This window comes from Thunnus thynnus, chromosome 16 (genome assembly GCF_963924715.1).
Source record: "Thunnus thynnus chromosome 16, fThuThy2.1, whole genome shotgun sequence".
Taxonomy (NCBI): Eukaryota; Metazoa; Chordata; class Actinopteri; order Scombriformes; family Scombridae; genus Thunnus; species Thunnus thynnus.
In genome coordinates this window covers 11,826,581-11,848,284 of record NC_089532.1, presented here as the reverse complement: position 1 = coordinate 11,848,284, position 21,704 = coordinate 11,826,581, and positions in this window count along the sequence as shown.

Below are 21,704 nucleotides of genomic sequence, written 5' to 3'. Positions count from 1 at the left end.
GGGGCATGTTGCTAGAGGGTGAAAGGGAAAAGATGGTGCCACTCTGGGCCTCAAACTGGTTCCAATGCAAACCAATGAATGATGTCACACCTTGCTACGTCCATCTTTATACACAATCTATCGGGGGATACAAGAAAATATCCAAAGTACAGAATATCCCTTAAAGTACAATAAAGTCAAAAGTAACAATTTTTGGATAGCGTTTGGCAGAAAGCATGCATCTGGGGGCACTATCAAAGAATTTGAGCTACAATGATCTACTTATCCTCCCAAACATACATCAACATTAAATTGTGATAAACTGTGGATCGGTAGAGTAATAGTGACAAGCATGGATATTATTGGAAATAACTAGTTAGTTGGTAGCCAACCAACTGGTGAATAAGCCAGTGATTGTGAGGCATAAATGCTAATTTGGCTAATGAGCTAATGCAAGCCAGACTTCCAGCATCCCCACCATGAGTCATAGTGGTGGATGCATCATGTGTCTCCAAAGAAAAATACAGGGAAATCCCGGCGGAAAACCAACTGCTGTCTGCAAGACAACGACCCCAAACATAAAGCCAGGCTACACTGGAATGACCTAAAAACTATTTCAGTGTTTCAGACCTCAAACTTAAAATTGCTGTTCACCCACAACACCAATGCAGTGACTAAATAATGACACAAGAAGAGTGAATATTCATGCAAAAAAATCATTTTGTATATTAAATTTGTACATAATATAATCAATTAGAAGATATTTGAATCGTTTTGTGTAATATGCACTTCAACAACAGAGTTGGGAGGAAGTCATAAGGCAGCCAGATATTACAGTATATGGAATAAAATTAGGGAAGAGAATTTGCACAAAGGTTTGCACTTACAAAAAAGGTTTGCAGTTGCACATCTATTTTTTTGTGGGTGAAAAAAGTTCACACAGGACTCAATAGTATGTGTGAATCCCGAGTTTACCTCTGCAAATCAATCTTCTTTATGCACTCACACATTGGAAATTATTTGTGCAAATCTTTTTCATTTGTTCACAAAATGTCATGCACAGCTACAGATCTCCTGTAAATGTAAATCTATTTGTTCAGATTTTTTTTTTTTACGCATTCAAACATTTGAATTCATTTGATCAAAACGTTTTTACACATTCACACATTGGAATGTATTCATACAAAATGCTTTCACACATTCACATATGGTGATACGCAGCTACAATACATATGACCCTAATTTTATTCCATATAATTAGGGGAAGGAAAAAGAAACGAAAGGAAGTGAGTGGGAGAAAAGCATAAATAGGACATTTTTTATCAGTTCTATATGTTGGAAGTATGCTACAGTTTGTGCTGCACAAGAGCAGAGGCAAAAAATGTTTTTCTTTTCCTTATAGTACTCATTTGTTATAAGTCAACAAAATACATCAGTGAGGCTTTTATTGAATTGGGAGTCTGGATCATCCTTATAGTGCATTACTGGATTACCAGCTAGCTATCTGTAATGTCAGCTTTTGTAATGCAACATGAGAAAAACCGAGGCCATAACTTATGTGTGTGAGAGATCACATTATGTTGGCCAAGCTCTAATCATTCTTTGATGCCAGAGGCGCTTCATTCAGCCTCCCCCTCTGTCTTTATCCGTCTCTCTCCGTCTATCTCTTTCTCTCTTTGCCTGTGTGCGTTTGTCTCTATCTTCTGCTCTTTATCTCTCGTTTTCCTCCTCTCTGTCTCTCTGTAATGGTATTTCAATAGGACAGATAGCCACAGGAATCCAATACGCAGACTGTCTAATTGAGTCTTTAATAGGTTGTCTGATGTCTGCTTGCTGCTAGTTCACACTGAGAGAGACCAAGAGGCAGAGTCACACTTCAAACAACACACCACCGCCAGCTGGACTCTCTTGAAAGGTCACTCTACATGGCTGGATCAACACCATTAACACGTTGTTTGTTAGTTATACACACTAAAAAGGATTTTGTTCCCTTTGTAATTTAGAGAACATGCTGTGGAAAACGTATTTGTTTTTCTTAAAATAGCAACATTCCTGTTTCTTCGAGATCCACAGTCAGAATGATGCTCATTAGAGCTACATTCATCTTTTAAGTTCTTGAATATTGATTTAAACTTTACTCCCACGTGCTAGTCTTGACACACACAAAGTCAGAATAGAAGTTATACTGACTTTTCATCTTGACAGACATGAGAATATCTCATAAGTGAAGACTCAAAGTTATTGAGCTCTTGGAAAATCTGTAACATTTCTACAAGATAAAGTTTTGGAATATCATGTTTCTGTCAGACATCAGAACTTTTAGATAACAAATCATCACAATAATAAATCAAAATATAAAGCAGGTCATAATAAAAGTTTTGTTTATTTACGATAGTTCAGCAACACTGTATTACAGAATGTGAGAAAAAGGTCAATTTAAGCAACAAAGTTCATTCATGACCTTAGAAACAGTGGTATGATACAACAATTGCAACTTAATGTCAACTTACAAGCATTTTTTTAAATCTTTCCACTGTGTCAAACAGTCTTAATCATCAGTGTTGGGCAATGTAATCCATTACTCATTACATTTTACCAATGGAGAAAGTAATTACATTGCTATACTCAACAGCAAAAGTAATTATTTACATTAGTCGTTGCACCTTCTGTGTTTAACAGGTGTAGTAATAGAAAACAAGACACTAGCAGACAAACCATCCAACTCTGAACAAAACCAAGTGATTCCTTACTGGTGGCTGATGTTAGCAAGCCAGCTAAGAACACTAAACATGTAAATTCAACAACTTCTGAGTATGTATTTCCCCTCTTTTGAAGTCTAAGCTTTCACCTCCCCACATCACAAAGAATCCTCCTTTTAACTCCCAACTGGACAGCAAACAAGCCAGACCCTGAAAAGTAAACGTAATGAGGTGTTACGAGTGTTAGTAGCTGTAATGTAATTACTGAAATTCAAATTGTAATCCCTTACACTACTCTGAAAACATAATCACATGACTGTAACTCATCACTAAGTAATGTGTTACTGCCTCAGACTGGATGGAGGTTGCTCGATTGTCAGTTTTGTCAAACAACTATTGCAAAAATCAAGAATGAACTTCGATAAAAAAGATATAAAGATATAAAAGAAATCATATCAGCTAGTGAGCTCACATGTCATCTCCATGACAACTGAGTAAACTATCCACTGATGAAGATATGATTGGGAGCTCCAGAAACAGCTGGTAAGTTGAATTTGGATTTGGAATGGACATTATAGAGTTGTTCCCATGTGGCAACAACCATGGCTTGAAATTACAGCCAATGTGGAAGTACCTTAGAGTGGGATATCACTGACAGTCACTAGATGCTGGCTCCAATTTATCTTCAGTAGACTTGACTACTGTAATGGTGTCTTCACAGGTCTCCTTAAAAAATCGATCAGACAGCTGCAGCTGATTCAGAACGCTGCTGCTCGAGTCCTCACTAAGACTAAGAAAGTGGATCATATGACTCCAGTTCTCAGATCCTTACATTGGCTTCCTGTCAGTCAACAAACTGATTTCAAAATACTACTGTTGGTTTATAAAGCACTGAATGGTTTAGGGCCGAAATATATTTCCCAGTCAAAGAGCGTCAACTTCTCTCATGAAATACTAAGACAATAAATTTTTTCAACGAGTCATTATGGTTTCAATCTCTTAATTTGGGCCCTCTAATGAGTCTGCTAGTGGTTATTTTGGAAATTATTGCTCCATTAATAAGATATAAAGACGAACAGTAGCTCTGCCATGTGGGCGTTGATATAATTGACAGTTTGCTCCCCGGCTCCAGGACTCGCACTGTGTTGGACTATTGTTGCAATATTTCACTAAGTTTAATGTAACTTGATAATGATACCTGCCATGTTAGTTAGCTAATGTTGCCACACGTCTGCACCACTCGGTATTTCCAGTAAGCTAGCGTTAGCTTCGGCGGGGCGTGTTTTCAGAGCGTGAAAGGATACACCCTGCACTCCTTCTTTGGAAGGTCCTGGCCCCAAAAAGAAAGGATGGCGTTGACCATAAGCAGCAACTCTGGGCTTCATACTGGCTCCAGTGCAATCCAATGGGTGATGTCACACCTTGCTACGTCCATCTTTACATACAGTCTATGGCTGTTCCCAGATAGAAATCGTTTACAAAAAACAAAAAAAAAACCCAAAACTAAGCAAACGGGCAAAAATAAAAGATGGACACAGCGCAGAGGAGAATGCATTCTGTGAGATCCATATTCATCCATTTTATATAGAGTGCAAGAATCCAGACAGATATATCCTATGGTTGTTATATAATGATGATGACTGTGAGTGGATGATTCAGGTCTGCGCTGTATAGTTTAACTGTTATAAAATAATACTTATTTGTTACTTTGGATGGCTCAGAGATTACACTTTTTACTGTGTTGGGTCTTTACTGTAAGTAAGTGCAGTGTTACTTCTTTTGTCTAATGATATGACATTAGACAAAAGATTGCTTACTGGAGGGTAGAGAGGTGAACCCAGTCTTTTCAAGAGAGAGCTGTAATAGAAGTGCGGATGTTGGAAATGATTTGAAGACTGTGTTTTTCTTGTCAGTGCTGTTCACAACATTACACACGCTGTCTCTTTTACATGTAGATTTGTATATAAGTGCATGTTCATGTGCATGTAGATGTATGTCAACCTTTGTGTGTGCGTGCTAACCAGTGCTGCAAGCCCGTGACTATATTCTATCTGCATAATGGTGGGATAATTAACATCTTCACCTGGCTCCTGGTTTGTTCGCTTAAAAAGCCTAATTAATCACAGGGACAACGCTGGGACTGGAGTCAGCGCCGCCAAGCGTGAAATTACCTTTCTCAGAGACTGGGCTCAAACGTCCATAAACAGTGATCCTGCCAGCCTACCCTCTGTACCCGACTCTGCTATTCTTTATCTCGCACTATACACGGCCTCGGAGGGAGGGAGTGGGGAGAACGAGCACAAAAAAGGCCAGCATAGGTGGGAAACAATGCAGATGAATAAAAACAAAGCAGGAGATGCGAGGAAGACAAGTTGGGTTTCTTTTGTGATATTCCACCGCGCGGGCACAGTGATGGTCCCGCTCTGCTGCGTAAAAATAAAATTAGTTGGTGGGCCAGGTATCTGAACACCTACTCTGAGTGAGCTCTCTGGCCAAATCGATAACTTTGAACTTTCCAACATGGGAGCAGAAAGAAACTCTTTACATCAAGAGACGTGCGCTATCATATCCCACTGCTGGTGTTGAGTACAGCAGCAGCCGTTCTGGGAGTAGCTTGTATGAATCATTCACAACACCCACTCTCCTAACCTCTCCCTCTCTACCTACCTGCCCACCCGGCAACCCCCCCCGCCCACCATGAGCCGCCGTCAGCGTCAACTGTCTTTGTACTTAACCTCACACATCACAGCTAACTCGTATATCAATGTTGTGTTGAGACAGCGGAGAAAGGATGTATGCCTATTTCTGGTTCAGTAGGAGTGGATGATGGCTGCAGTGTGTGTGTGTGTGTGTGTGTGTGAGATGTCGTTGAACTTGATGGAGGTGTATGTTTCATGAACATTGTGAAGGTGCTGCATGTATATTCACATCTCTGACACTGAATCGCATAACACCTCATGTATAGAAACAGACAGACATGCAAATACACACGACATCAATAAAAATAACACTATGTGTTATTGGGTTATTTTAATAGTGTTGAGTTTTACACACTTTTGAGATGTTTTCAGCTTTATCTTAATTAATGAATGCTGAGTTACTGAGTTCAACTGAAATTAAATACAGCATACATATCTGCTCCGTAAATCCCTTGTCATGTGTTCTCTTCTGAGAAAAAAAAAATCAGAAATTTATATTTTAAAATCTTTGATTTCATGATTGATGTCCCCTATTTTCACATTATTTCCATTCTGCCATCTGTTTATGTAGCTGGAGTCATTATTTTGATACAGATCAAATCTTGAGTAAAGCAATAACGTGGTGTTCAATCATAAGTAGAGCAGATAGTCACACTGAGCCTGATAGCATCCTGCTACACAACACAAGAGCCACAGACTCTGAACAACAACCCACATCAGCTTCCTGCTCAAGTCTTCTTCTTATCTAGCTTACAAACATGAACACACATCTTGTCCTGCACCTAAGCTTGTTGAATGAGACACCAAACAGACATTCACCAAGGAAAAGTGCTGAGCTAATGTCAGTTAGCAGGCTAGATAGCCAATTAGCTGCTCAGCTGCAGCACATTAAACAGCATGTAGCCTAAGCATACCTGGAAATATCACTTCAGAAACGTTAGATGCTGATTTTGTTATTGCTCTTCAAAATCCCTGTTAGTGAGATGCTAACTATATCTGTCCATACATGACTTGAAGCTGTTTGTTTACTTTGTCAACAATCAGTACCTTCCCCCAGCCAGCTGAAACAAAGAGGAGCATTCCTAATATTTTTCTTCATTCTAATAATACAAAACTATTGAAAATGCATTTTTTTCATTTTCATTTTTGACTGCAAAGAGGGATGATTAAATGTGATTTCAGTTGGAAGATTTATCTATTAAGTGATTCACAAAAGCATTTCATTCATCACAGAAGTTACTGCACCTTTTTAATGGAGGCTAATGCCAATGTTCAGGTAAAGGAAAGGTAAAGATTGAGTCATTTTAACTCTTTTAACAGCAATATATTGCTTCTTTGCTGACTTTCTTTTGATCAATAAAATGTTGAATTTCAATATTGACTCACTGTGTTTCTCTTAGAAAGATTGCACTTTGTCTCACATTACTAAAAATCATATGGATGTGCATACTGCACACTTCATTGATTAGCAAGGTTTTTTTGAAAGTGATATATTAAAAAGCTTGCAGACATTAGGGTCAGACCGGGACATCAGCTGGATCATTTTATAATTTATGTATTTATTAAGCTGTACAACTGTAGGATTTAATACTGGAAAATATGTACTGTATTCATCACATTAAATTTATTGTAAATATTCTTGGACTGAGTTACTTAAAACATACACTCATGATGGTATCAAAACATTGTTGAACTCGCTGGGTCAGGTCATGTTCAGGACATCGGTTCAACTCTCAGTTTTGGAACTATTTTTGCATAATTCCAAGACATCTTGGGAAGATGTTGAGACAACAGTTGTACAAAGTCAAAATGCTTACAGTGTACATACACAAGAATCCTTTTTGCATCTATGTAAGTGAGAAAAGCTCAAATCTTTTGAAATGCGTGGACAGACAGACACAAACACACACTGAAAGACACGGTAAGTGTTTCTGTGCATAATACGTGCGTGCCGAGAATAGACACACTCACAGACACACTGAATGACACACACACACACACATTGCTGCATACACACACACACACACACACACACACACACAAGGAAAAACAGTACTTCAGGTCAGAGGGGACTAACATTCCAATCTTCTGTACAAATTTGTGATGAGCAGTGTGTTTTGCGGTCCTGTGGGAACTGGCAGAGATAATTAATTTGGTTTCATAAAGTTATGTTGCCACATACCAGGGAACTGGGAGCTCAGAGTAAACAAATATTTAAGTTATTACATCCAGACGTCGTCATTCCTAGACACTCCACATGGAATAATCAAGTACACCTGCATGCATGCATGTGTGAATATAAACGTAGTCGTGCGTGCATGTGTATTCAAGGAAGTGTGAGAATGTTAGCCTGTTTGTTTTTTTTTTGAGGGGAGAAGGTAGACGTCTGCTGCTGCTGAGTTCCCAGGGAAATCAGAGCACATACAGAATGAGAGAGGGAGGGGTGGCAACAAATAAAAAAAAAATGTCTAGAAAGGGAGGGGAGCGGGGAAAAGAATTAGGAGAGAGGAGGGAGAGGCATTGAGAGGGAAAGGGAAAAAAGAAAGGCAGAGTTTCAGGGAGTAAAATGTTGACGCCAGGCTGCTCGCTGGCAGCTGACAGACGGAGAATGTGGCCTGGTTTCTGGGTTGCAATCAAATCCCTATAAACAGAGTGATCATTCACTCTGCCTAAACTCTACTGCATTACTGCCAACCAGTGAGGACACACACTAGTACTTTCTCTCTCTCACACACACACACACACATACAGTTGTGACAACAGAAAGGTAGGGTTTCCAGCAGGATTTGTAGTCTGTGCACGTTAGACATCTTTGCACACATATGCATAAATAAATAAATTCTCTCACACAGACTGAAGAAAAACTGACGAGCGGAAGAAGGAAATTACAAGAAATATAAGAAACAGACAGGAAGGTGTTAGAAATGAAAGAGATTATGTATAATCCCTAAACTCCCTTGGGGGTCAAGAGTGCTCCAGTGTGTCTGTCTTTTACGAAGGTTTCACCATATAGAATGCTGTGATATTTCGGAGGTGATGTAGGAGTCGTGACTTTGTTGTTGTTAATGTCTAATAAGCTGCTTAGCAATGTGATATTCAGAGAAATATTCAAAACTTTGCAGGCAGGTGGTTTAGAATAACAGGATAAGTGGAGAACTTTTGCACCCCAAGGATGATATTTACCTTTTGATCTCAGTAAGAGGCAACAAACACCTGATTGTGTGTCTGCAGGCGACCACGTTTGCTTCTCTGTTTGCACAGTCACAAAAAAACTACAACAAATAAACAAACACAAAAAAAAAAAATCATTGGGCTGCACGTCAGAGCCGATCAAGAATTTCTTCCATCTCCGTCTGGACCAATAAACTGGAAGCTTACCTGTGCACTTACTCCACTCAGAGGGAGAATCAGCGAGCATGGAAACACCAAGTCAGGGAAAAGAAAAACTCTCATTGACTTCACATGCTTCTTAATACCTCTGCCTCAAGGTCTTGCTGCTCTGCTCGCTTTGTCCCCACTGCCATCAGAGGCTGATACAGCAACTGTATTGTGAAGTAATGTGTTTGTTTTCTCCATATGTGCCATAGGTAGATACTTATGTGAATGCTCACTCCTGGACTTGTGTTGTTTTCAAAGAAAAATATGAAAAAAGGTTTGAGTGAAAGGCCTGCAAGAACTCACTGACTGGCTGATTGATTGCAGTAGGCGGCTTGTCTACTTGTAGAGTACACCGGCTCTTGCACAGCACATAATTTCACAGAATTTCCCGTCAAAATTATTGGCAATGTTTGAAACAATGGGTCCTTGATTTCATAAGCGGTGAAGACGAATGCAGCGTTCTCATTTGTAGCCGGTGACTGTCGCCTTTGACTGAAATGACAACGGTCACTTGTAGATTTTATTAACCAGATAGCTAATTAAGCTTTTTACTCTTTCCAGCTGACTCTTATTTCAAAATAAAAATCCAGTAAAAAGGGTCTTAAATGCACTTGATTGCTACATACTGTATATGATATCAGATGTAGCATTATTCTCGTATTGCAATGTACAGCTATTTATGCCGTGTTCACAACATATTGTTTAGACGTCAGCCTCCAAGTTGTAATTCTGAGTCGGAGATAGGGAATGGGATGGAATGATGGGAATTTGTGACAACAAATTCTCATTCGGTGAGAAGAATTCGGAAGTCCAAAAAATACTACTGATGTAGTTAATTTAAAAGGAGCTACACACAGTTTGTTTGTATCTGGTTTCACTAATTGCATGAATGCTGCAAAACCTACTATTGTAAGTTAGTATTATAAGCTATTAAATGTAAAATCAGACTTACCTGACTTAACATTACAAGAAAAAAGGCTTTTGGAATGAATGACTGTTGTGTTCGGCAAATGTAATGCTACCTGGTCGGGATAGTTCTTCCGCAAATCCAAACCGTTAATGTTATGTTAACAGGACTGGCTTCTACACAGTGGGGAAAAAGTGGATAGTGGGAGCTTTTTAAAATGTAATCTACCTAATGAAATGCTATTGGCTTTGGAAATTACGCTGGGTTACAGTAAGCTACTTAGCTGTACATGCTAACATTTGCAGCTCACTTAATCTAATCTGACTCTTTTGCGCTTGCTTTTTAGCCATTTGAAAGGCTAAAAAAAGGACACCACCCTACAAACTCTTTAAATACAGTGCATTGCACACCATTTCAGCATGTTGACAAAATCCCAAAGGCCTGCAGTGCCTAGGTATGGTTGCTAAGCTATGACTGGGCAATCACTGTTCAGGGGAGGGGTTTAGGGAACAGTAGTACACATGCTCAGAACAAGTTTGACAAGAGCATCCTTTTTGGTTTATCGACAAAATGTTCTTGCAGGATGGAATTTTCAGCATGCCTGTCCTTCTAGATTTTTTCTTCAAGGACATCTTGTGTGTGCCAGTTGATTGATTGACAGACCTTGGCCTGCTCTTGACGCAATACTGACACCTCCACCGGAAGGTCAGTTCAACATCTGCTCTTGTCACTGTCGTGGCAGAGTGAAAAACTTACAGGACTTATCATCTTAACAAAAAGCAACACTTGCAGAATGAAATAAATTCACTTCCTCCTATCTGAGTGTTTCAGTTTAAAGATAAAGAAATCTGTGTTGTGGAGTTGGGTGGGTCCATCCGTCTCACTGTCTTTTGGTGCTACAATGACAACGCCTCCATTGTCACAGCTGAGAAATGGTTTCCCACTATTTGCATTTTTATTGATGCTCCAAATTGCAAATAGCTTTCTCCTCCTTCTGTCTTTGTCTTTGTGTTGAGGAGGAAAAAACCTTCATTTGTTCAAGCAGGCCCTATATAAATCACTATAGCAGAGTAAAGTGAACTGAACTCATCACTGAATAAAACATCAGGTGGCAGACAGAGCACACTGGAAGCAGTTTTATCTCTTAGGGTTTTTTTTTTTTTCTTTTTGCTCTTTGAAATTTGCTGTACCCTTTGCCTTTGTGTTCTGCAGAGCTGGAACTAATAGTGAAGTGAAAAAACAGCTTACACACATACACAGAAACAGATTGCATTCACAGCTCTGTTTTTTTTTTAGCTTTCCTGTGCATGTCAAGAACATGTAACATATACTGCATGCAATAAGAAGCTACACAGTAATTGGTCAGACACATTGATTGCCCTGCTGTGTGCTGCACAAGTACAATATGGATTGGGCCATTATCACAGCCACTACCCTGTAGTAACAAACAACAGTGCTTGCGCTCTATGTGAGAGTGCAATTACTTATCAGTTGGGGAATTACCGTGAAATCCGAGTCATACACCCTTTTCTTTTTTTCTCTACCTTTCTTGTCTCACTTTCTTTCAAAATGAGTGACTGTGAGCAGATGAAATTTCATTGTTTATGTATTTATTCATTGTGAAGCAGGGATTACTGACTTTACAAGGTCATTCAAACAGATGAGTGAATACTCTATTGACTGAAATGTAAATACGGGCTCATACTGGGCTCCAGTCACACAGCTTGAGGTACAGCCGCTGTCTTCATTGTCCTTCATTGTCAGCCAGAGGAGCAAAAGTGTTTTCCTTAAACTGCTGATTAAGTTGCTCCAACCTCCATCAGGGTCTGGGGATCTTGGTAAATGGAAAACCAGAAAATGAGATGTTGATATTGATTCTACAATCTAAAACAGAGGGCACCTTTCAGTTTATATTAAATTAAGTGACAGCCATACAATAACTCCTTTTACTCCTGCAACCTTTGTTGTAAATGTTATGGAAATTCTCAGTGGAAGCATCATGTCTGAATCTGAAACAGAGTCTACGTGGTGCCAAGGAGCACTTCTCATCATTTATAGGAATGTTCCTTGTACTTTACATGTTTGAAATCAATATAAATCTACTGGAAGGGGTTTCATGGTTTTCACGGACTTTAATGCATATTTATTTTTAACTTATATGCATTATTGCAGGGTTTAATTGTTAACTGCCTGTTTTATCTTGTTTATATGGTTCTTACTGTGCACTCCCTCACTCATTCATCCATGAATAAATACTTTTGCATGTTTATAACCATCAGCATCTGTCATTCGACTGAACAGGTCTAATGAATCAAAGGCAGTCTACCCATTGATCACTGAAAGGGGAGATCTGCTGTTATGTTGATTCATGGCTTACTACTATTTCAAACACTGTGTTTATTCTATTCATGGCATGGCATTAAATTACAGTAAGTGTTACACTGTGATTTGATTGCTAGCTGCCTTTGCATCTTTTTCATCCACCAAAGTGGCTGGCGCATCTCAGTGGCCTTCACTTTTACTTGATCTTGTCATGGTTAACAATTTCAAGCAAATAAAAAGCTTAATGTTTTTTCTCATCCTCTAGTATGCTATCTATACTGTGAACAAATGGACTGCATTTAGAAGAAATTATTACAGCTTATCAATTTCGAGCAAATTTACCAAAGACAGCAGAACAGCAAAAATTTCCTGTTCTTTCAGTGAGGGCAGAAAAAGTGAAGCCAATGCGGAAGTGCCTTAAACCCGCATTCTTTCATGGACACTGGTGGCGGATAGTTGAGTTTTCATATTAATCATAAAAGTTTATTGTCAAAGCAAAAGAAAAAAAAAGGGGGTAGGGATCCTTTTCGAACACAAGATGCCTTATTTGAATTGTTAGTGGGGATTTTGATAATATGTTTGCTGATGATGTTGTTTGTCTTGTTTTCTTGCTTATATGTTTTATTTTTTAAATAAAAAAAATTAAAAAAAATAAAAAACATTGAAAATTGAAAAAATTTCACACTGTAAATCATGGATCTATAAAGAGAACTGGATACAGTGTCAGAGACCGGGCCCTGTTCATTCCTATAAAAGTTGCTCAGTGGCATATGAAGCCAAAAAAGTCATGTCCCGCTGTAAAGAAATACCTGGAGCATGCTCAGTAGAGACTTCTGCTGGAGGGACCGCAAACTTCCAGTTTAGCCCCCAGCTAACTTGGATGGGGATAAAACAATTCAATCGTGTGGCTCTTCTAGACTATCGAAATTTGATCAGACGGAATGGACCAAATTCTGATAGTGAATGTCACAGAGGTTGTGATGCTCAAAAAAAATAATCTGCTGATCTACAGTCATCTCTTTCATAATGTAGGTCTGTGGGAACAAGTCTTTTTGGGCCCAATAGCATCACGTGACGTAGGCCTACAAAGTTTGGCAACTATGTCAAATTGGCTTCAAAGCCTGGCACTGTTCCTGAGGGCTTGCTGTAAATTAACCTTGCTAACCAGGCTAACAGCTAGCATTAGAATCAGCGACACCCTCTCGTCCAAATATGGTCACTTCTCATCACTTCTGGCTTAAAAAACCCAAGATGGTGAGGGTCAACTCAAAGCTTCAAAATGTGAGTCCACAAACCACTCGCAATGTATTTTATTCAGTCTATGGAATTATCTCAGTGCCAGATGGTAATTGAGAGATTGTCTGCTCTGCTAGTTGCTGCAGGCAGTAAAAGAGTGAGATGTGCGTTCGTGACGAATGTAAGCATATCTTTTCAGTCATTTATGCTAAGTTGAGCATGTCATTCTTGTTGTTATTTGTGGAGATATCGACATGGTTAGAGATAATTTTATGTGTTCAGCAAGTTAATGTTTCTGCCCTTAATGGCTCATTAAGCTAGCAGACTGGCTGGAAATGTAGTTAGGTGGACGAGGTGAAATGCAACTGTATGACTGATGTTTCATGTATATTGCAATGTTGTGTTTAAAGGACAGACATTGTGGTCATCTTCATGCCGTATTTCCCAAATGTGTGATGTTGTCAGATCTATTAATGTGCTAGTGGAGTACATTAAAGACTTACTTAGTGGTAAAATTATATGCCTTTGTGAAACCATACATTCTGTTTAAAGTTTCAGATACCACATCCATATACTTTGTACCTCTCTCCAAGTGTCCAGATAAAGTTTGAAAAACTATTATCTGCTTCCGTGTCCACTCCTTAATCGGAGTCCCACTGTTGATGGATATCCAGCTACAACACTGGGTGCTCACACCCAGTTTAACAAGTATGTTTCCAATAGTTGGTCTGCCATTTGCTGATGGGTAGGTAGTGCGCAGTGGGTTTATCAGAACACTTTTGCTAACAACAGTTGTCTGAAAATCAATCAAAGCATTAAAGTTGTGGATCGCATGAAAAACAATGTGCTAAAAAAATACTACAATGCTCCATAGAGCTTAGGGGAATTGCAGAGTTGGGGGATAATTTTTTGGGTTTGTCACTATGAATAGCAAAGAATGAGGCTTATTGCCAAGCAGGTTTGCACATACAAAGAATTTGCCTTGGTGCTGTGATGAAAAATGATCAAAATATACAAAGAAAGAGAAAACAAACGCACCACAAAAGTCGAGTAGTCAAAAATAGAGAAAATTTAATATAAAATAGAAATAGACATTTACAATATAAAATTTGTAAAATTTATTCCATTGAAGAGGATGAAATGTACAATTGTAACCAGAAATGTGCAAACGTTCATAATATAAGTAGTATATGCAATGTGAAGTTGTGCAAATAATAATACAGAATTCGCTTTAATGTAACCTGTCATGTTATCTGTTGATGGGTCGGGACATGTACACATAGTAATTTAAAGGTGCAATATATGACATTCAGCCCCACTAGATGTCGCACTATAGCACTAGCATCTCAGACCAAAACAAATGTGCGTGTTGTTTACTCAGTAAAGTTGGGAAAAAAAAGAAAGCCGACACCTCACGAAACTCAGATCAGACTGTCAAACTAGATTCAAGATTCTGTAACTGCATTGCCTATTTCTCCCCTCAAATATTTTCAGAAACATATTTTAGTGTACTGTTTTGCTATGATATGATAAAGTTTGTGACCCTGCTGCCATGTTAAAAAGGGACTCACATGCACTAACATACATGGATCGACTATCAAAACAAAGAACAGAGAGGCTAGGATTACAACACACACAGAAGGAGTGTGACTTCATTCTCTGCTCAGGATGCCATTACTCCATTACTTTATTATATATTATATATATAGCAAATAGTTGTATGCTGACAACTAGTGGGGCTGAATGTTGTATGTTAAGCCTTTAATACATTGTTGATATAAAAACTATTGATTAGTGCAGCTTTAAACACAGATTGTATGATTTTGTATGACAAAATAGCAGCTTCAATGGTGCAAAATTGGAGCTGAGTACCAACCTAAAAAACCTTGCTTTAGAGTGATTATTTCAAAAATAATGACCACCAGCTCAACATGAAACATTAAAATGGCTCTACTTTCAACTCCACCAATCAAACTGAGCAGGTGTCAGAGGGATGAACAAGCTAGCAAGTTAATCTAACAACGGTGGTTTCTTCTTGTGTGTGAAAGAGGCTATTGGGGCCTGTTCAGAATGACAAACAAACACAGCTATCCTTCCTGTCTACTTTTTTGCTGATCCATCCATCCTCTCTGCTCCACTCCTCTCCCACAGTGTTCTGTCAAATTCTGCAACGCTTCTCATCTTCTTCATCACATCCCTCTTTCTTGTCTTTTATCATCCCCTTGACACCTGCACAGAGGGGGTAAAATGGAGTCATCTGTCTGTCTGTCAGAGTGAAAGGTCATTAGCCGTTGAGGGAGAGGGCAGGACTGGAGGAAGGACACTTCAAGGTAATTAGGAAGTGACCAGACACACACCAGCTTTATAAAACTGTATTTTTACAACTACTATAACACCGTAATGTTTTTATAGATTAATTAATATTTGGCATCGTGGAGGAATTCAGCAGAAAAAAAGCTGCACTTTGAGGTACTTCTGCATTGGCTTCAGCCTCAAGCCGTGGTAGTTACTGCTTCATCATATCACATGATCTTCATCAGCAGATTTAGTGGTCAAGCAATTGTAATTCTGAGCACTTTTCTCACCCACGTCGGTTGAAGAAGGTACTTTTTCAGATCTCTGAGAAATTTATATGTTACCAAGGGCTATCTGTGACCCATTAAACTGGAATAATAATAATAGATGCCAGACACATACACAATATCACATGTTATCTGAGCAACAACAACTTTTTAGGATAAGTATGAGGATGTTTTCATTAAAGTATATTTCATTAATTCTACTTTAGGAAAAATGTGTTCTTCTTTTGGTAATTTGCATTTACCCGTGACCTGTCGTTAGTATTCATGGACAGTTGGTTGTGGATGATATCATGTATTTGTTCTGTATTATCCCTCAAATAAAAATCCTCATCCACATGGAATGAAATGCCCGTGGCTCGTTGCAGTGACAACAGCGGCAGATTCTGCTTGCACCTGATAAAAATTTTACATCGCCTCCTCTACAAATAGGATCAGTGTGATTCCTTTGAGAGGGAGAACGTTCAATTCAGCCCCAACATGTGCAGAGCACTTCTGACATATTCACGCTTACATGGATAAATGTGTTGTGTAACCGGTAAACCATCTGTTTGAGAGAATGCCAGATAAATACTAGGTAAACAGTGGACATGATGATGTTAAAATGAATTGAATTAAGAAAGGTCTTTGAGAGCGGAGCAGACAGAGAGACTTGGTCGGATAATTGCTCTGCGAGGTAGAAAAGGGGTGGTGGTGCTTAATAAGAGAGCACAGTTGATGAGGTAAATAAAGGTCCGGAGCAGTGAGAGGACAGGAGGGGAAGGAAGTCGAAGTAAAGAGGTGAGGTTATGGGTAGCTGGCTGATGAAGGGTGAGGGGAGAGAAGGGAGAGTGGGAGGGGTGATTCCTAATCTTGTTGTTTTTCTTGTCTATGATGTCTTCTGTCGAACCCGGTTTGCCCCACGCTTGTCTGAGTCCACAAACACAGCACGCCACTCTCTTTTCCCATGCAACTCAGCACTATGTCAACCTGCGCCGTCCCAGACCCGCCAACAACCCTGTTCACACAAAGGATAACACTCGCCGAGAGGCTTGACACGCACTGACAGACAAACACACACATGTGCCCACACAAACAGACGCGGTCGAACTTGCAACACAAGCACATTTTTCAAATCAACACACTTTTTATGCAGAACACAACCTGTTAGAAGAACCAGAGGCTGTGATTGCTTACTACTAGTGTTTGAGATCCAGGAGGGGAGAACAACAAAGAAATTAAGATTTACTGGGCAGATATCGTCAGGGAATTTGAGTGTGTGGATTCCCGAGAAAGGCCTTATCAGCATTTACTATCCTCTATTACATGCAGCAGAGGAAAAGGGCTCTGGGATATCTAAGGTGTATTTCATTATTACCACAACAACAGCCCCTCCTACTGGTGGGCAACAAAACAAAACATAGCAGCACACAAGGTGGTTATGATATGAGTTTAAGATTTAAAATAAATCCACAGTGTTCTATGTTATGATGAGGTAGGAGAGGGGCGAAAAATCATTAATATAACTGTTTTTGCATAAGACGCTTTCAGTATCAAGATGTAACAGCTTTAAGCATTACTGAATTTCTTTTTACCTTGGAAGGACATTCAATTATTGATTAATGATGATGATATAAGGGATTTTAAGGGGATAGTTAATGGTTCCATGAATGAATTGTCATTTATTAAGGCATTTTAATGAATAACATACTGTATATGCAAGGTTTCTGGGTTTTTAAAGGGTAAACATTCCTTAAAATCATGAAAATCATCCTTTAATTTTCACCTTAAATAAATTAAGCCATTTTGTAAAGTATGAATTAAGGGATGGCTTTCATAGGTTATGGTTTTTACCCCTTAAAAACCCTTCAACTGTGCAAATAATCCTTTAAACACACGTTTATATATAATCCATTAGTTCAGTTATTAATTATCCTCATGTTTGGGGTAAACACCTGAAACCCTTGAATTGAAAAAATGAGGACTTTTTGCAGTACAAATTAAGTACATGTAATGTTATTTTGTACATTTTATGGGATTTTTACCCCTTGAAAACCCCTTAAACAATGTATATAAAAATACCCTGATATACAGCCTTATAATCCATTAGTTTACCCATTAATTGACCCCAAATATACCTGAATAAACTATACAAATCCTTTAAAATATCTTTAATTTTCACTTGAAAATATTTCATACTTAAATGTAAACTGAAATCCCAAGTGATTCCCTAAAATAAAACATCAAATACAGTCTGCTTATATGTTATTTATTTGGGAATATTATAAAAAACAGCATTAACACCATTGAACTGTGCTATTAACTTAATAAAAGCCTTAATTAGAGTCAGAGGTAGCCTGTCAGTGTAAAAAAGCAGCAAGGATGCAATGCATTAAATTCAAATTTGTTTCTAAAATTTTGTCCACCTCCATTTACATACAGGAGGAGACAGAAGAAACCCCTTACCTTAATTAACCCCTTACCTTAATTAACCTCATACGTTAATTAAAAGTAGATAATTATATAAAGATAAAACCCTAAATGAAATTAAAACACACATCTCAAGTCAGTTTCAGGTTGAATAAAGATAACACCAAACAGCCTCTGAGGAAATGGGAATGGCTTAAATGACATCACTAATTAACAGTCTGAGGAGCCGCCATCCTTGTCAGTGTGACCTCAGCATCGAAATATATAACAAATAAAACGAGCCCGTCGGGAAAAGCAGCTGCTGTTGAATGACATCACCAATCAATAAGCCACTCACACCTGAGTCCAACGAGCTGTCATAGAAAACTGTGAGAGAGGAAAAGTTGTTATCTCCTCACTCATGCAACAACTGGCAATATAATGCTGCTTTCCCTCCCTTCACCAATATTGATTTTGTCATCCAACAAGCCAGACTCGGGCATGAGCAAAGTTTCAATCTGTCAGGTTAAGCAGATGCTGCAGCTAATGCAGAGGGAGCACCTTGGAGGAAAAACAGGAGGAAACACAAAACTCAAGACTCAAGGGGAAATAGACACAAGTAGACTGATGCCTCTGATAGACGATCTACTTTTTATCTATAGTTTACTTGACATATCACATGTGTTGCATACAGTAAGAACCACCAATAAGGCCACTAATAAAACATACATACTTTGTAAAGAGTTTATAAGCTCTAACTAACAGGCCCTTCTCGCCGCAGATTTTGACTTATCAAGGGCTAAGTTCACATTACAGCAGCTGTATGCGTACAGCAATGACAATATATATTTTTTTAAAACCCGCTTGTTTAAGATAAATTCTTTCCAGTTTGGCTTTAATAAAAGCTTCTCCATAAATGTCCAACAAATTTGAAACATCCACATCTCTCCATTGACCCCCCGCTGCTCTCCTTCGTGTTTATTTTTACTGGGCTGTGAGTTGCCGACACTGAATGATGACAAAGAGAAGTGAGACGTTAAAAAAAACCCACATGAATTCTGATCTGACAGTGGTCATATAACCAGAAATCGGATATGAACCAGATCTAGGACTACATATGCAAGAGGCCCAGAGCTGAGTCACTTGGGGGCAAAAAAACCCGATTTGGGCCACTCTAGCGTGTAATGTGAACATAGCTTTCACAAGAAAAGTGCTGGTGTTACCAATGACATTAATGTCTAGTCTCCATTCTAATCAAGTGTCTCAATAAGACATGAGCCACTGTGAGTCAACATGCACAATACCAGGACCCCGAAACCAAAGCTAAACAGATTCAAGGCAGCATTAGCTTTAGCATCAGCTGTTTTTCCTTCTGAGATATATCAAAATGTCACTGAACTATGGCTTTATTAATGGTAATTATATTATTAATTATTTGTGTGTCAGTCATTTTTTGGTTACCAGTTTGTGAAAGAATCCCTCTAAGTTCTAGGATTAGCTGCTCTGTTTTTAGCTAGCTGTTTATTTTACCTTGATGAATGATTAGAAAGCAATAAACCCAAACGACCTCCAATTGATGACTTATTTATGACTGCAGACCTGATGGCTTCTTAGAAAGTGAGAAAGCCATTTATAAAAGGTCATGATGTTTTCACTTTAAAGATAAGGCATCAGGTCTGCAGTGGTGAAGACTTTTCACAGCACAGGCGGACCTAATAACATTAATGACGCATTGCATTTAGGCGAGCCAATTCCAGCGCTCTGGTATTGTGCATGCTCATTCACTGACATGGCTTACTAGGACACTTAATGGGATTGTTAAAATTATTCACACCTGTGCAAAATCCGCTGTGAAAAGGGTCTGTCGATAAGTCTGTAAGTCAGCACTGGGTTGCACCAGCTTTTGAAATATCATATCAATAAATTAGGTCTATACTGGATTACTGTATTGTCAAATTAAAGCAATTAATGAAAGAATTATGCTGTTTTACCATTAGTGAGTTCTGTGACATTTTATGATTGACACCTTCCCCAGGCAGCATGTGTATAAATATTTAGTTGTTACTTAGACTTATGTTGTAACTTATCTCCATTGTGCAAGCTTTTATTTTAGTAATGCATAAATCACAATTTAGTCATAATTAACGTTAACTAAGTTTGAACTTACACACAGTTGGTGCAACAGGCTGCTGCAGTCTAATAATTAGTTCAATCAAATAGTCTTAAAAGGTGTAAATAATGGCCTTATTAATGGCTTATCACTCTAATTCTGTTAATCTATGAAGCATCAATAAATGATTTATTTCCGTTAATAAAGCTGTTAGTTACAACTTACAAACCTGTATAATGTATGCATAATAAAAGTGGTACAAAAAGTATTGCAAATTTTGTTTAAATGCAATGATGGAATGTACTTAAGTACATTTGCTTAAGTACTGTAGTTTTTGAGGCACTTCTACTTTAAATTTTCATTTATGCTACTATATTCTCCTACTCTACTACATTTTTACAGGGAAACATATATATATTCACTACATTGATCTGACAGCAGGGGTTACTGGTTATATTGCAGATTAAGATCTTACAAACAAAACATATGATGAGTTCATAAGAGGGAACAGGTGCGCCTCTCATACACTCAAATTCAGCTGGGTGCTTTGCCTTTATAGCAGTGTCTATACTCTCCAGAACTAAGTCAGGAAAAAAGGTGACACTCAGTTATTAAAAAACAAGAAAAAGAATCACCCCATGTATTGATCTTTTTTATGAATTTATTAAGTATGCTGATGAATCTGCTGATGCATTTCACCATAAAGCCTTCCTCAGAGCATGTAGGGCAGCAGTGAGGTCTCCTTTTATAAACCAGTCGACAGAAAACTTTAACACCTGTATGCCTGAAAGGTTCTCTATACTTCCATCACCCTCATCCCTGCCCAAAATAAAACACAACATCAATAGATGAGGTGGTTATTTTTGCTGTTCTTTCATTATGTAGAGTCACTTTTTTCCTGACTTTGCTCTGGAATATATAAAAACACATGATCAGCTTATAAAATATGATTTATTACTGCATCAGTAATAGTAATTAATTTGCATAAGTTCTACATTTAGTTTTGCTTCTTTAAGAACAGTAGTAGTATTTTTACATTGTGGTATTTTTACTTTTACGTAAGTAAAGGAACTGAGTACTTTTTCCACATGTACAGAAGAATGAGTGATCTACTTCAGTGAAGACCAACACTCCATGCCAAGCAGCCTAACTATGTCCTCTTGAAGAATTTTGTGATAAAAAGAGTCAAACTAGAGGACTGGAGTGTCTGTGTGGTCCTTAAATAAGCATGCAACAGATCAATTGCTTGTTCTGAGTCCTTTGATGTCTTCAGTGCCCAAGGCCACAGCTCTCTTAAAGGAATAATCAGTGACATTTAACTGCCTTGTTGTACAAAATGAATGTAATACATCAGCGGGGGTTTGCAAGTGCTCAACAATGCCTGTCGTTCTACTGTGACATCAGTGC